Raw genomic sequence first — 16166 nt, forward strand, 5'->3', positions numbered from 1 at the left:
CCCCTTACAAAAGAAAAGTTGCTTTAGATCCAATTATTATACATTGGCATATATACTGAATGACTATTTTAAATTGCCTAATATTTCCTGACAACGAATTTGTAGATCACTATCCTTGAATTGTTTGAAGGACAATGACACATCTTTCCTGTGCCTCTGGAAGGAACTCACATTCTCTCAAATGCACAAAACAGAGAACTATCCATTTGATGTACCTTTTTTTTTTTTCTCTTGGTTATGACTGAAAATCTGCCACCTCAAGCAGTCATTGGCAAATAATCATTACCTTTTTCTCCATTTTTTGCTTCATTAAGTCAGCAAATATTCATAGATAAAATTTTATGAACCAAGAACTACTCTAATTAATAGTGTTCCCACCAAAACAAGTGCCTTTCTCTATATCCCCCTGACGTTTTTCCTAGCCTGGTATGCTGCCTTACCAAATGATGCTGCTTAGGTGTTCAGCCGTCTTTGAATTCTAGGAATAATCTGTCCTCTAGTGCACAGAACAGGATTAATTATAACCCTTGGTGTGTGAATCACCATTACCATGTCTCCACATACAGCCCAAATAATATAATTAATTAATTAATTATTAAAACAAAACATCATATACAGATTGTGAATGTTCAATTTTAAGAAATAATGCCAACTTTTTCCAAGTAATTTTACAACTTTATATTTCTGCTAGCAATGTGTAAGAGATCCAGTTGTTCATGTTCCCACAAATGCTTGGTTCTTACAATAGGTATAAAACGTTCCATTACTTTCTTGCCTGTCCTCCCTGTATGAGGAAGTTTCATGTCCAAAGTTGAGGTTTGGAACTTTTCTCAGACATTTGAAGTAGAACGGAATCAAATACCAGAGACTTCTCAGCAAAATGAGAACTACAAGTGATATCCTAGTCCCTTCTTGGCTAACGGCTTTTAAAAAATGAAGAGGAGGAAAACAATTTAAAAATAAGTATTACCCACTTTAGGAGTAGGGGGAAAAAGCATACTCCAGATATTAAAGGGCACAGGCTTTTCTGTGACTCACAAAAGGGCATATTTTCTTGCCTAAAATTCTAGAGCAATAGCAAATTGAAGGGAAAGATACAAATTAACCCATGTTTCTGTTTTTACAATGGAGACCCATTTCCAAACTGTTGGATAACCAGAGTATAGATACTCTCCTAAATGCACAGATCATTTCACAGATATAAATATAAAAAGATGGAAAAATAACATGCCACTGGTTGTTTATTAAGTGTGGGTTTTAATAGTTTACATTGGGCCATTCATTTATGAAGTTGTGGTTCCATCTAATTCATCATTCCGAAAAATACCTGTTCGTTATTCCACAGTTTTGAAAAGCAATTGTAGTACCCAAAATAATTGTTTTATATGTAAGTATGATACCAATAGCCTTACTCCTAAATTCTTATATTGCTCTCAATGTGCAAACACGTCAAAATGCATCTTTGTAGTACAGATAATTCACCTACAAGAAATTTCACTAAAGTTTTTACTTTATTGGTGATCGTTATTCAATCACTACCTTTGGTGATCTGCTACTGTTCTAATTACGCCTAACCATGTTCCAATAAAATTACGTACTTGCCAACTACTAGTTGCAACAAATCCTGGTCAGTGTTTTTTGTTTATTTGGAGGACTGAAATTTAAGAGGAGCATTTCTAAACAAATAAGAGTTCCTTAATATAAGGATATTGGCCAGGCACAGTGGTTCACACCTGTAATCTCAGCACTTTGGGAGGCCAAGGTGGGCGGATCACTTGAGGTCAGGAGTTCGAGACCAGCCTGGCCAACATGGCGAAACTCTGTCTCTACTAAAAATACAAAAAATAAAAAATTAGCCTGGCATGGTGGTGCACGTCTGTAGTCCCAGCTACTTGGGAGCCTGAGGCACAAGAACTGCTTGAACCTGGGCTGCAGAAGTTGCAATGAGCCAAGATCGTGCCACTGCACTCCAGCCTGGGTGACAGAGTGAGACTCCATCTCAATTAAAAGATAGATAGATAGATAGATAGATAGATAGATGAATACAGATATCAAGATAAAAGACTCCTGCCTTTGTTAGTCATAAAATAGATACTATTTAAATGCTGCCTTTAAAAAAGAGAGCAAATTCACATTATTTAAATGTTTCCATCAAATTTTAGATATTCCAAGCATTAGAGAAACATTTCTGCTGAAAAGTTAACTACTAGCCACATGCAATCTTGATATTATAGGTCATGTCTAATTGATTCAGACTAGTGAACTAAAATTGTTTTCAGTATTCACTAGGCATTCCAGTTTTGACCTTCATTCTTCAAGGCTGTGAGGATGGGCTACTGGGCACTGCACTCTTTAAAAAGCAGATTTATAGCTTTACTTTCCTATCCTATGATCTAATGGTAAGGTACTCTATCATGGTCAATGCAGATTTTTTTTTTTTTCCTCAAGATAACTATTCAACAGAAAAACAAAATGTCTCTCTTTTGCTTGCTTTTACTATATCCTTGTCAAAAAATTATTTGATCAAGCAGCAAATATTTATGGAGCACCTACCACGTGCAAGGGCCTGCATGGGGCATAAAAAAGAGACTGTGCAATGATATGAAAGAGATAATGACCGAAAATGGTTATACAATTCATCCCAGTTGATAAGCGCACTTTCTTAAGGATCTTCTGCTGAAATGCAGGCTTCACTAATTCCTCACCTCTTTGTACATGTATAAAGCTTATTGCTTAGAGCACACTATTCTTTTTCTTTATTTTATGTTAATTAATCTTATCTCACCAATAAGATTTTAAGTGAAAGTCAGAGATCTTGGCCAATACGTTTCTGCAACCCCAGTAATTCCTGGCATAGTGGTGATCACATAATAGTTCTCCATAGTTATCTTAGTGAATTAATCTAATATTTAAGAATATATTTTCCAGATACCTTAGTCCACTCATTCTTTATTATAACCTTCATAGGCACAAGTAGAAGAAGGGGAAAAAACTGAAATTCATTGTATCAACATCAATTACTAGTTCTGCACTCTTCTATCTAGTTCTGGACTCTTCTATCGGTCAGATGTTTACAGCAAATTATGTGAAAACTTATGAATAATTTAGGGCAATGAACAACATCTTTTCCTTGTGACAGGAGAATTTTGATATGTTAATTGCAGTGTTTTGCCTTTTAAAAACTAGGTTACATCATTTTTGGTTCTAATGCCCACATAATGCATTACCTATTAATATGAAGAGTCAAAAATAATAATCTTGGATTTATATAATTTTCCCAAAAAATAAACTTAGAACATTATGTTCTGTGGGCCATGATATAATGTTTAATGAAGTCAGAGACACTGAATCTGTATTCTTCCAACTACTACTACTTAAATTGCCTCTGACCTTCCAATTAAGGCTTTAAAGAGCCTTGCTATCCTTCTCTTCCTCTAATTCAGTGAACATCTCTTCTCACAGTTATAACTCTGCCATAAGGAATCTCAATCAGTGAATTATAGAACATGAATAAAAATTATTTTTAAATGACAGAATTCAATGAATTCAGTAGAAACTGGATGTAAATCATATGAATTCCTTCTATTTCATTTGCTTTAGTGTCCCCTTTGGGAATATAAATTAATTCTCTAAACCTATGAATCTTGGGAAGGGATGAACCCAAGTCAACTTTTCCTAAAAGGCTGTCTAGATAGTAGATAGAACATTAAATAGAGTATCAGTTTTTAAAAGTTGTGACTTGGAAAAGCTTTCACCACATTGGAGTCTTAAGCTCCTGAAAACATGGCATAACTCTGTAGCCACCTGGTGGCAAGGGATGTTTATTACAGGTGTAATAAGTAGCACAAAGCATCAAAACCATGAGACAAAGATGAGAGTTCCAGTCCCATATTTCTTTCTTTTTCTTTCTTTTTTTTTTTTTTTTTTTTTTTTTTTTTGTGACAGGGTCTCGCTCTGTTGCCCAGGTTAGAGTACAGTGGCCCAATCACAACCTACTGCAGCCTCAACATCCTGGGCTCAAGCAATCCTCCCACCTCAGCCACCTGAGTAGTTGGGACTACAGATATGTGCCACGATGCCTGGCTAATATTTTATTTTTTATTTTTTTTGCAGAGATGGCATTTTGCCATGTTGCCTAGGCTGGCCAGTCCCATATTTCTAAGCACTTAACAGGAGCTTCTCTTTGGAAAAGCTACTGTAAATATCAAAACCACCAAATCGGCATCTGCCTCTTACCATTTCCTTGGTTATCCATTTTTGGTTCTAATGCACACTTAATGCATTGTCTATTAATATGAAGAATAAAAAATAATGACCTTGGATTTATATAACATTCCCCAAAATAAACTTAGAACTTTATGTTCTCTAGTGCATGATATCATAACACTTAATGAAGATAGAGTTGCTGGAAGTTGCTGTCACCTTACCTATTCCAGCTGATCTATTACTGAGTATAACCCAGTAAGGCCACAGACCATCAGCCTTGCCTCATTCAACACTCATTGGTTTCCAAGCTTTTCATGAAGCTCCCCTACTCCAACACACACTTTGAGATACTCTTTCTGTTTCCCCCTCCAAATTCTAAATTCTATTCTGTTTTCAATGTTGAGCTCAAAAGCCACTTCTCACTTTCTGTCTTAATCTATTTGTGTTGTTATAAAGGAATATCTGAGGCTGGGTGATTTATTTGAAAAAGAGGTTCATTTGGCTTACAGTTCTGCAGGCTGTATAACAAGCATGGTGCCAGCATCTGTATCTGGTGAAGGCCTCGGGCTGCTTCCACTCATGGTGGAAGGTGAAGGGGAGCTGGCATGTGCAAAGATCACATGGTGAGAGAGGAAGAAAAAGAGAGAGGGAGAAAGATGCCAGGATGTTTTTAACAACCGGCTCCCATGGTGTCTAACAGAGCAAGAGCTCACTCATTACCATGAGGACAGTACCAAACCATTCATGAGGGATTTTACCTCATGACCCAAACTCCTCCCATTAGGCTCCATCCTCAACATTGGGGATTAAATTTCAACATGAGATTTGGAGGGTCAACCATCCAAACTATAAGTAGAGAATATTTTTAGAAAAGCACAGGCTGTACAAGAAGCATAGTGCCGGCATCTGCTTCTGGTGAGAGCCTCAGGGTGCTTCCAATCATGGCAGAATACTAAGGGGAGCCGGTGTGTACAAAAGAGAAGGCGCGGGGAGGGAGGTGACGGGCTCTTTTGAACAACCAGCTGTCATGAAAATCAGCAGAGCAGGAACTCATTTATTATGGTGAAGGTGGCACCAACTATTGAAATTTGGAGGTTTCATGTAAACCATATCTAAATATCTTTTTAAAGATAAATGTCAAGTTCATTATCCCGGGGCATGCCACTAAATAGCTGAAATTATCAATATGCACTGTCTTATTGAACCCTATTTAGCATCCTCCATTACAATGCATGCTAATCTTGCCCTTTCTTCATTTGTGTTTCCCTAATTTGGCATCAGGGCTTTCTTTCCCTGAGTTAGCTTTTCAATGATAAGCTCTCAAATAAACATTTTCCCAAACAGTTACTCTTTTTAATAATATACATTCTAGCTGTGCCTTTATTTGACAAATTTGGAGAAGACCCTAAACTATCAGGAGTTTTTTTTTTTTTTTTTTTTTTTTTTTAACATGCTAGAGATACTTGGTCATTTTATTTTCCTTTTGGAATCAGAGGTTGCTGTTAGTCAATAACATAAAGATCTGTCTGTAAACTGAAATTTTATCTTACGCTTTAAAGGCACAAGGAGTGCCAGAACTCATCAAAATGAATTTTAAATGAAGAGAAGCATTATGAAGGAAACAACGTAAGGAAGCGGAGCTGCATTTAAATGTTAGCACATCAAGTAGCAAAATCAATTTCAAATATAATTTTTAAGTGTAAAGTGTAACAAAGATTAATTCATTTGTGCTTTTATATCTAGGAGAACATGATGTGTTTTGTCAAAATGAATTGGCAGAGATAAGTACATATCCAGTTTTAGGGAAGCATTCTTGGTGGAAATCGAAAGATATAAAAATAATAAGTAATAATGGAAAGAGTTTTTTAACACATTTATTGAGCACTTGTGTACTACCAGTAAACATTGCTTCAACTATTAAAAGACAACTTTTGGGGCCAGGCAGGGTGGGTCATGCCCGTAATCCTAGCACTTTGGGAGGCTGAGGCGGGCGGATCACATGAGTCCGGGAGTTCAAAACCAGCTTACTCTGTCGCTACTGAAAATACAAAAAACTTAACCAGGTGTGGTGGTGCATGCCTGTCATCCCAGCTACTCAGGAGGCTGAGGCACGAGAATCGCCTGAACCTGGGAGGCGGAGGCTGCGGTAACCTGTGATCATGCCACTGCATTCCAGCCTGGATGACAGAGCAAGACTCTGTCTCCAAAAAAAAAGACAACTTGTAGACTAAGACACTAATGGTTTAGACTATTTTAATTGCATTATAAATAAGACTATTTTGTTAAATACACAAATAGTATATAATATCTGTTTAAGTTCTTAGGGAAACAAATTATAGGAAGAGAGGAAAAGGAAATAGTATATCAAATATATGAAATAGAAAAAACTCAGAAACTTTGAAGTGTATGCTGAATATTTCAGCCATAAACTCTCTTAACCTCTTGATCACAGGCACTTGAAAAAAAAGTCATTTTCTAGTCACACATTGTTTTCTGAAGATAAACATCAAGTTCATTATCCAGGAGCATGCCACTAAATAGCTGAAAGCATCAACATCCACTGTCTTATATAGCCTCATGTAAAAATAAAAAACATCTTTCAAGAGAAAATTTACAGGGTTTTGACATTGACTAAGTGGCTTCTGTATGCTAGAAACTTTAAGTGGGCTGTTTCATTTAATCACTCTGACAAACTTATTTTGTGTTGACTTTCATGTTATGGTTAAGGTAAGTAAGGCTTGGAGGAGTTTTAAGTAAATGTCAGTTATAATAATGACAATACTAGCAAGAAAACAATAGTTAACATTTGTTTAACATCTGGTATGTGGTAGGTACTTAATATCACCAGATTGACACAATAGAAACCTATAGCACTCAGGGGACTGTGGATAACTCACGTAAGCCCCTAGGCCTCTTATGTTAAATACAGGTAATAATAACCACTGTCATTGGAATGTTGTGAAAATTAAAGGACACAGTTTGTACACTGTCCAGTAGTGCCTGGCATGGAGCAGATGCTCAATACATGATAGTTTATAACGATACTTAACATCTCTCTTGTTTGGTGGGAAATCTGATCACAGGTCCTTTGAATTTTTTTTAAACCCTATTAAGTTTACTGTGTCTATATTTGCTTCCCTTTCTAACTTCCATTAATAAAACCCTACTGCCTTTCCTCTCATTGTTAGCCAGTATTTAAAAATTACCTAAAATGCTGTGACCAAAACTTTTAGGTAATTGTTTCTGATTTGAACAAAGCCAGAGACAAATCTTCCCTGTACATCCGGAAGATTAACTAGCATTCCCTTATTGTGGTAAAGCAGAAATTCTCTCTTTGCTCTGCTTCCCACTTTTTACCAGGGGTTATAGGTAAGCCACATCTACTGGCAGACGTATTGCCTATTTTGGAGGAGATCTGGATAAATAAAATAGGCTTCCAAGCCTCTCTTTCCTCATCTGTCAAATGGTAGTAAAATTCAGCATTTATTGAATTATGAGATTTTTTTATTAATCATGCTTTTTATATAGTAGTTTCTCAGCAAATCTTAACTATTCCAATGAAACATACCTCCACAAAAACTGGACAGCATCCTGTGGGGAAATGGGTGAGAACTAGATAGGAAATAGAAAAATAATTGGGAGAAGAGAGTTTCCAAAGGCACTGGATTTTGTTAATTTTGTATTTGATATCCTATTTTTCATAATTCTCAGCTCTGGTGTTTTTTTGTAATATTTCATTATCTCACTTCACTGCCACCACCAGAGAACTAATAGAAACATCTTTTATAAAACCCATATGCTCATTTTACCTCTCAGCATGTATTCCTACTCTGTAGCTTATCAGCAAAGTCAGTCAGACACTGAGACATCTGGGGAGACCATTTTTCAAATCTTCAATCCTCAGTTCTTAGCTTCCCTTTTTAATCTGCCGTGTGCTCCGTAGCAATGGAAAAACAGCTTGACAGGCTTGCTCTGTCTGGCTATATGACACATATTTCCCATTTCACCAATAAATTTGCAAGCCCCGATCATTTATATAAATGCTTCCACAAAGTTTGCATTTGAGAACATTTTGTAGTCACTTTCAAAGAGTCTTGGCCTTTCAAGTGCAGTTTTTCCTGGTTTCCTCAGTCATTTCTATTCTTTCTCCCTCCAGTAGTCCAGTCCTCTCTTGACCTGAAGTTCTAAAAGGTCGAACTTAATAGCATCCCCCATGCTCATTCTGCATGCTCACCTGACACGACTACTCATTAAAGTTTAAAACTATTTAGACATGCATTTAAGGGACCCCCCCTTTCATTGAGCCTTCTCAACCTAGAAGGGCTTGTTCGTCTCAGGCCACAATCCAATGCTTTCAGTTCAGAGAACACACTAATGCTGTTGCTGGCTTATATCTTTGTCTTTCACTTTCTCCTACTTGTCTGCCCAGGAAAAGCCTTCCTTCTTCAAGTCCTAGCTCAACTGTAATCCTTTCTACAAAGCCTATCCTGTCACACTCTACCTCCACTCCAGCCTCTACAACAGTTATCTCTTGGCATCTTATACCATAGCAGGGTGGTTGGCAAACAACAGACTGTTTTTGTATGGCCTACAAGGTAAGAATGATGTATATGTTTTTATACAGTTGAAAAAATATAAAAAGATAAATAATATATCATGATATGAGAAAATTATAGGAAATTCAAATTTCAGTGTTCATAAAATTTCATTGGATTCCAGCCCCACTCATTCATTCATATGTTGTCTGTGGCTGTCTCCAAGCTACAATGGCAGAGCTGAGTAGTTGCAACAGAGCCTACATGGTTCCCATATCCAAAGTATTTATCATCTAGCTCTTTTCAAAAGTTTCACATCCCCTGATTCATTACCTTGTGACTCCAAGTGTAGTCCATGGAAATCTGGGAGCTGGTTAGAAATGCAAAATTTCAGGCCAGGCGCCATGACTCATGCCTGTAATTCCAACATTTTGGGAGGCCAAGACAGGTGGATCACTTGAGGTCAGGAGTTTGAGACCATCCTTGCCAACATGGTAAAACCTTGTCTCTACTAAAAATACAAAAATTAGCCAGGCAAGGTGGTGCACGCCTGTAGTCCCAGCTACGTGGGAGACTGAAGCAGGAGGATCACCTGAACCCAGGAGGCAGAGTTTGCAGTGAGGTCAAGATCGTGCCACTGCACTCCAGCCTGGGTGATAGAACAAGACTCCTCTGCCAAAAAAAAAAAAAAATGCAGAACTCAGATTCCTCCCCAGCCTGACTGCACTAGTCTAGCACTCATCATGTTGTCTTAAAATCATCAATCTTTTAGCAGATGAAAAAGCAGAAACATGACCGGGATAATAAAATGTATGAGTTATGGTAGATATATGGAATTTAAGGCAAATTTGGGTCATTGCAAAATAGCTGAGTGCAATTCCGTGTAATACATATAAAGTATAATGTAATATTAAAGCAGAAACAAGAAAGCTTAGCCAGGAGAGTATATGAACTAAGAATTATATCACTTAGCAAGCTATTCATTTACTAACACCATATTTCAATTATATTCATATATATTCAATATATATATATATTCCATATAGTCATATCTTCAGGCAATATATTCATACTGTATTACATGTATTCATGTATATAGTGTGAAATATAAGCCCTATTAGCAATAATATTAAAACTGTGTAAATTATGCTATAACTCATTTGACATACATTTGAGTTTGCTTATTTAATAAAGCATAGCAGTGATATAATTTGATTATCTGAGATCTTAAAATGTGAATGTGAACCTCTTGCTGCATGAAACAGGGCAAGTGAAACTTATTCAAAATTTTTGCTGGACTGTTCAATAATGCAAATGTGGTGTTAGGCATTTATAAGTTTCACCTGCTTGTATTAACATTACACTTAAAATCACAGCAGTACTTTTACTGCTGTCAGTTATGAGTTGATAGCTCACATATACAACGCTTTGTTAAGGTCTTAGTTACTGAGACTTCTCATTTTTCACCAGGCTGCAATATTTACAGCTGCCACTGGGGGGAAGGTAGAAAAATATCCTTTGCAATCGAACAGTCACAGAGCAACCATCACCAAAAATTATACAAATGACTTTTTCATCAATAATACCTATTTATTTATTCAGTTATCCAGTCAACAAATATTTATTAATTCATTGGTATAGCCTTCGTAGCGTGTTAGATGCTAAGAATACAATATTGAGCAAAAACAATACTGTTCCTGACTTCATGGAGTTAATTAACATCTAGTGGAGGATATAGGAATCCTCAAGGAATCACAAAAATAAGTGTATAATTATCAACTGTAATAATTGCTATGATGGAAGGTACATGATGTTATCTATTAGGGTATATAACAGAATGCTCACCTTGTGTTAGGGGATATGATGGGCAGGAAGTCTTCCCTGATCCCAGAAAAAAAAAATGACGGCTTATATAGGAGTTAACTGGTGTAACTGATGATGTAAGTATTAGGAGAGATAGGGAACGCAAGGTAGTATTAACAACAGAAGGCACAATTTCTGGCAAGGCCCTGTGATCAGAGAGATCATGTGCTCAAGGAACTGAAAGTAGATCAGTGGGGCCCAACTATTCATGAGGGGCGTGAGGGAATATATGATGCTGAAGAGGAGCCAGATCAGGTTGTCTTTTATAAACAGGTTGTCTTCCTAGGAGCAATAAGAATTGAGAGAATGGATTGGGGAGTGCAAATGTGTAATTGGGAGAACTAGTTAGAGGGTCATTCTAGTACTAGAGAGATGATGGAAAGCCAAACTGGTATGATGTTTGTAGAAATGGAGTGAAGATATTTAGGAATTAAAACTGATTGGAGTTGACTGGAGTTAGTAATAAATTTATCACGGGGTATAAGGGAGAGGAAACCATTCAAGGATAACTCAGTTTCTTGTTAATCCAACTATCTGAATAACAATGCAATTCCCTGTGATGCTAAGAAACTTGTAACGCATTGAGAGTATTTTCTTACACAATTAAAACCCTATGAAGTCACTGAGAATACTTTATGGAAGCACAAATAATTATATAGAGATTAATTTATGTATGTATTTAATGGATATACCACACATAAATGATTTGGTTTTCATATTTTAATAGTATGTTCATTATTACTTTAGTATTATTTTATTAGTATCTCTAAAGACTTGTTATGAGAAAACTACATGTACAGCTGTACTTAGATCTACACAGTGACAGTCTCGGAAAGGAATTGTTAGAAATTTTATGTACACAATGTACTACTTGTCTAGGCCATATGTTTAATTTGCTGGAGGAAAAATCATTTTTAAATAAGAGCAAAATGTAATTGAAACATGATGTAATATGCAAATAGTCACTTCACACAGCATATAAAAGCTTCCACACAATTAAAATGTCTGTATTTTATTTGAAAGATCTATGCTATGTTTAAATTAGAGTCATATGAACTGAAGCTAAGACTAATACACATTTTCAAATAGTGAAATAAAAATCAATATTCTTGTGTCGTAATCTCTTTAATCATAATATCCTCTTATAGGACATGTATTAATTTACTTGGTAGAGTTACTTAAGTCTTATTTGTATTTTATATTTAAGAAGATATTAATGTTTTGAAAATGTATAATTTAAGAAGTCAATCCGATTTTTGAAAGACATATGTTGAAAACCAGAAAACATACATATAAAATTATTTTACTGTTGTTATCTAATATGGATGAACATGTAACTCTGAAACTACCTTGATAATGTTTGGCTACCTTCCTTTCCAAAACAAGGTAATTTTCACTTATTTCACGAAAGCTGCAGTATCTTAGAAAGGACGCATGCTAAATTATGTTGTTAGTCTTGTTGAATTTTGGCACAGACTGTTGAGTGAAAAATTTGTGTGGCAGATAGTCTTAACAGTTATCAGTTGGCTAAGTTAGATTATTAATTACAATAATCAGTTCTTTAAGTACTTAGTTAATCCTATGTGTTTTGACTTCAACTGATAATTATAAAGGATCACTTAAATTTTTGATTAGCAAAAGCAAAAGCTGTGCAGACTGTGGAAATATAAAGCTCAGGTTTTCCTGTGCTTTAAATGTGTATGTTCATTTACTAAAATGCATTCCTGATTGAGTACCTCTCTTCTAGACATGCTGTTATTTTGTCATGATAATATTGATAGTTATTATTAAACCAATTATTGAATATATTATTGAATGTATATTATGTGCAATGCACCTTGTTAGTTCCTGTAAGTGATATAAAATGCATTTACTATACATAGAACAAATTATTGTTACTTAACACACTCAATTCTCTAGGGGCTCCTTTCATAAGTTATTTTTTAGTTTTTAGTTTTTGTGGGTACATAGCAGGTGTATATATTTACAGAATATGTTTGACTTGTTGATACAGGCATTTGATTATATATTATTTACAGCAACCAAATGAAGAACTGGTGAATAGTAAAATATATTTTATTTTTAAATCAAAGATGTGAAATTAAAATATTTGTGAATAAAGCAGATAACTACAACAAATTGCAAAGTGAAATGATGGAATTGTCTATCAATGTGGGCAATATTTGCTATTTGTTATGGTCTATTTCTGTATTTCTGTTTTTCTTCTTCTTCTTTTTTTTTTTTTTTCTTTTTTTTGAGACAGGATCTTGCTTTATTACCCAGCATGGAATGTATGTAGTGGTGCAATCACAGATCACTGCACCCTTGACTTCCTGGGCTCAAGCAATTCTCCCACTTCAGCCTCCTGGATAGCTAGAACTACAGGTTTGCACCATCATGCCTGGCTAATTTTAAAATTTTTCGTAGAGATGGGAGTCTCACTATACTGCCCAGACTGGTCATGAACTCCTGGGCTCAAGCAATCCTCTCACCTTGACTTTTCAAACTGCTGGGATTACAGGCATGAGCCACCATGACCAGCCTATTTATGTTTTTCTTAAAGTAATTTGGTAACCTAGAGTAAATAACTTTGCAGTCGATACTCAGTTCTATATTAGAGAACTCATATTGAAAACAGATTCTGTTAATTGAACTTGCATTTATTTGTAGTAACAAAAAACCACATAATTGAAAGATAAAAATTCCTTAATTATTAATGTAAGTGTCAAGAGAGTGACAATTATAAATCATGTTTTGACAATGTAGAACCAATGTATGTGTACTGTTTCTTCATTACATTAACCTTTTATGTGAATAACTTGAAATGTTGATGTGGTTTTACAGAAAAAAATAATATTTACCTTTGATACTTACTGCTATTACAAACCTTATCCAACTCAGGAGGAGTACAGTTGTCCAACTGATTAATTTCACAGGAGACATTGAATACATTACCTAAATTGTTACTTTGACTGTGATATAAATATATACGTACATCTATATCATAGTAGAATAGGTAGCACAAGTAAGGCTTTACAGAAGGTATTACTAAGTTCAAATGATAGTGGAGACAAATTTCTTTTTAAGATTTATTGAATTATGTAGCTTAAAATAGCCACAGATGGCTGGGCATAGTGGCTTATGTCTGTAATTCCAACAATTTGGAAGACCGAGGCTGTTGGATCACTTGAGGTCAGGAGTTCAAGACCAGCCTGACAAACATGGTGAAACCCCCGTCTCTACTAAAAGTACAAAAATTAGCCAGGCGTGGTGGTGGGCGCCTGTAATCCCAGCTACCCAAGAGGCTGAGGCAAGAGAATCACTTGAACCCAGAAGGCAGAGGTTGCAGTGAGTTCAGATCACACCACTGTACTCCAGCCTGAGAGACAGAGCAAGATTCCATCTCAAAAATGAATAAATAAATAAAAATAAAAATAAAATAGCCAAAGAAATTGCCAAGAACCCAGACATTTAAAAAAACCCCAAAGAATATCAGGCTGTGGATGTATACACATTATAACAAAACTCTTGGTACTCTTCTATTTACAGTAAGAATTAATATATTTAACAACACCAACACTATTTACTGTAAATAATCAAGCTCCAACCTTCTATAATAAATATATTGTACATATCTTTTTCATGTCACTGATATGCCCTGACAAAGACAGCCTTACAGAGAAGTGAAGTAGGCAAAAGCCTTACATACCTACATGATGAGATTTGAGACTTATTTGCCCCTTTAGCTCATCAAGGGATTCAGTTATGGGAACCACATGTTAAACCATGCCTCCCTCTAGATGGAGTAGGACTTGTAAGGTATTGCCACATTATGACGAATTTGTGTATCAAATCTTCTCTAATTCATAGCTGGATAAGAGCAAAGTGTCAACAGGTGTATGTACAAAGAGGGGTGCACAGGCCTGGGAGAGAAGTAAGGAGTACTCACTATAGAGTTGTGAATATTTGGCACATAGAGGTAGAAAAACAACATGGTAAGGACAGAATAGCATTGAAAAGAAGACAGTAAAGATGAAATTGGCGAACTTCACATTCTAGTAAGGCTGACCTTGGTCTTTACTACCAGGCAAGGCTTACCATGCCAATGATATATGTGAGAGAGTCTTGTGTGAATGTTGTTTGAAGCCTGAGAGTAGAAACTTACCTGCATGTCCAGGTTAACCTATTTCACCAACGCAGTGAAAATATCTGCAAGCAAACTTGGATCTTCACAAACACTTAGAATGAGTGACTTCCTGTGTTCTTTCAGGACTGCTGTGGGGGTTCTTTAAAATTTTACATTTTATATTTTTTGAATGTCCCTTATGATTTTTTTTTTTTATTTTTTCCCCTCTGGAAAGCTGTTGATAGCATCAAGAACTCTTTTCAATACACATCAAAGAAAGTTACCTTTGCCATCATCTTAAGTGGTGAGTAGTTGAATAAAACAGAACAATTGGCTATTCTGACAAAGGGTACATTTTAATGCAGCCATTTTGATGCAACTGTCTTGATGTAAAATCACTGTTTTCTTATTTCTTTTATTTTTGATCATTAATAACATGTGCAGCAGACATTCCCAACCTTATTCTATCCCTATCCTCTTTCAAATTTTGATAGACTTCGACTTTTCACTTCTTTTATCTAATGTGTATATATTAATGTCATACTAAAAATTTTTGTTAAAATTTTACTGTCAAAAACGATTTAACCTATACCATCGTATCAGTTCTTCCTCCAAAGCTATCATTCTAAAAACATTTTGTGGTATTAAATATTTGTATATGATTATGAGAACAATCAGAAATTTACTTGAGAAGTCCCTATGCAGTCTGGAGTCTAAAATAAGGAATCCAATTTAAATCCACCTTGTTTAACTTGTGATATATTTACCCAATCAAATAATCATGCTGTGGACATCTATAGAATGTAGAGTGTTCCATTATCCGGATCTGCGTTTTTCAGCATTTATAACGGATACTCCCTTTTGAGAAACAAAATTCTCTGCTCCCTTCCTCTCCTGCTGAGATTTTTAAGTGCATCCATTGAGAGTATTTTGAAGAGCTATGCTTTCTAAAATTTGTCATAGGAAACAACAGCTAGATTCCCTACACTCCAATCATGAATATAAGAGTTTATCATTGAAAGTAGGCTGGGCTTGGGGGCTTACGCCTGTAATCCCAGCACTTTGGGATGCTGAGGTGGGCGGATCACCTGAGGTCAGGAGTTCGAGACTAGCTTGCCCAACATGGTGAAACCCTGTCTCTACTAAAAATACAAAAATTAGCCTGGTGTGGTGGCGTGCACCTGTAATCCCAGCTACCCAGGAGGCTGAGGCAAGAGAATCACTTGAACCCAGAAGGCAGAAGTTGCAGTGAGCTGAGATTGCACCACTGCACTCCAGCCTGGGCAACAGAGTGAGACTCCACCTCAAAACAAACAAACAAACAAAAAAGAAAAAACAAAAAAACAAGAGTTTGTCATTGAAGAAGAAAATTGAACTTCACTAACCTAATTGTCCCAATTTATACTATCATACTTTATACTTATTTACTATAAATG

At 35.8% G+C, this 16166-nt stretch overlaps 1 protein-coding gene across 2 annotated transcripts in view; it reads right to left on the reverse strand.

Moving 5' to 3' along the window:
* Nucleotides 1-16166, reverse strand: part of HTR2C (5-hydroxytryptamine receptor 2C) — a 299276-nt gene that overhangs the window by 258862 nt on the left and 24248 nt on the right. The gene's annotated exons all lie outside the window — the stretch shown is intronic.

The sequence above is a fragment of the Chlorocebus sabaeus genome, chromosome X, assembly GCF_047675955.1.
Source record: "Chlorocebus sabaeus isolate Y175 chromosome X, mChlSab1.0.hap1, whole genome shotgun sequence".
NCBI lineage: Eukaryota > Metazoa > Chordata > Mammalia > Primates > Cercopithecidae > Chlorocebus > Chlorocebus sabaeus.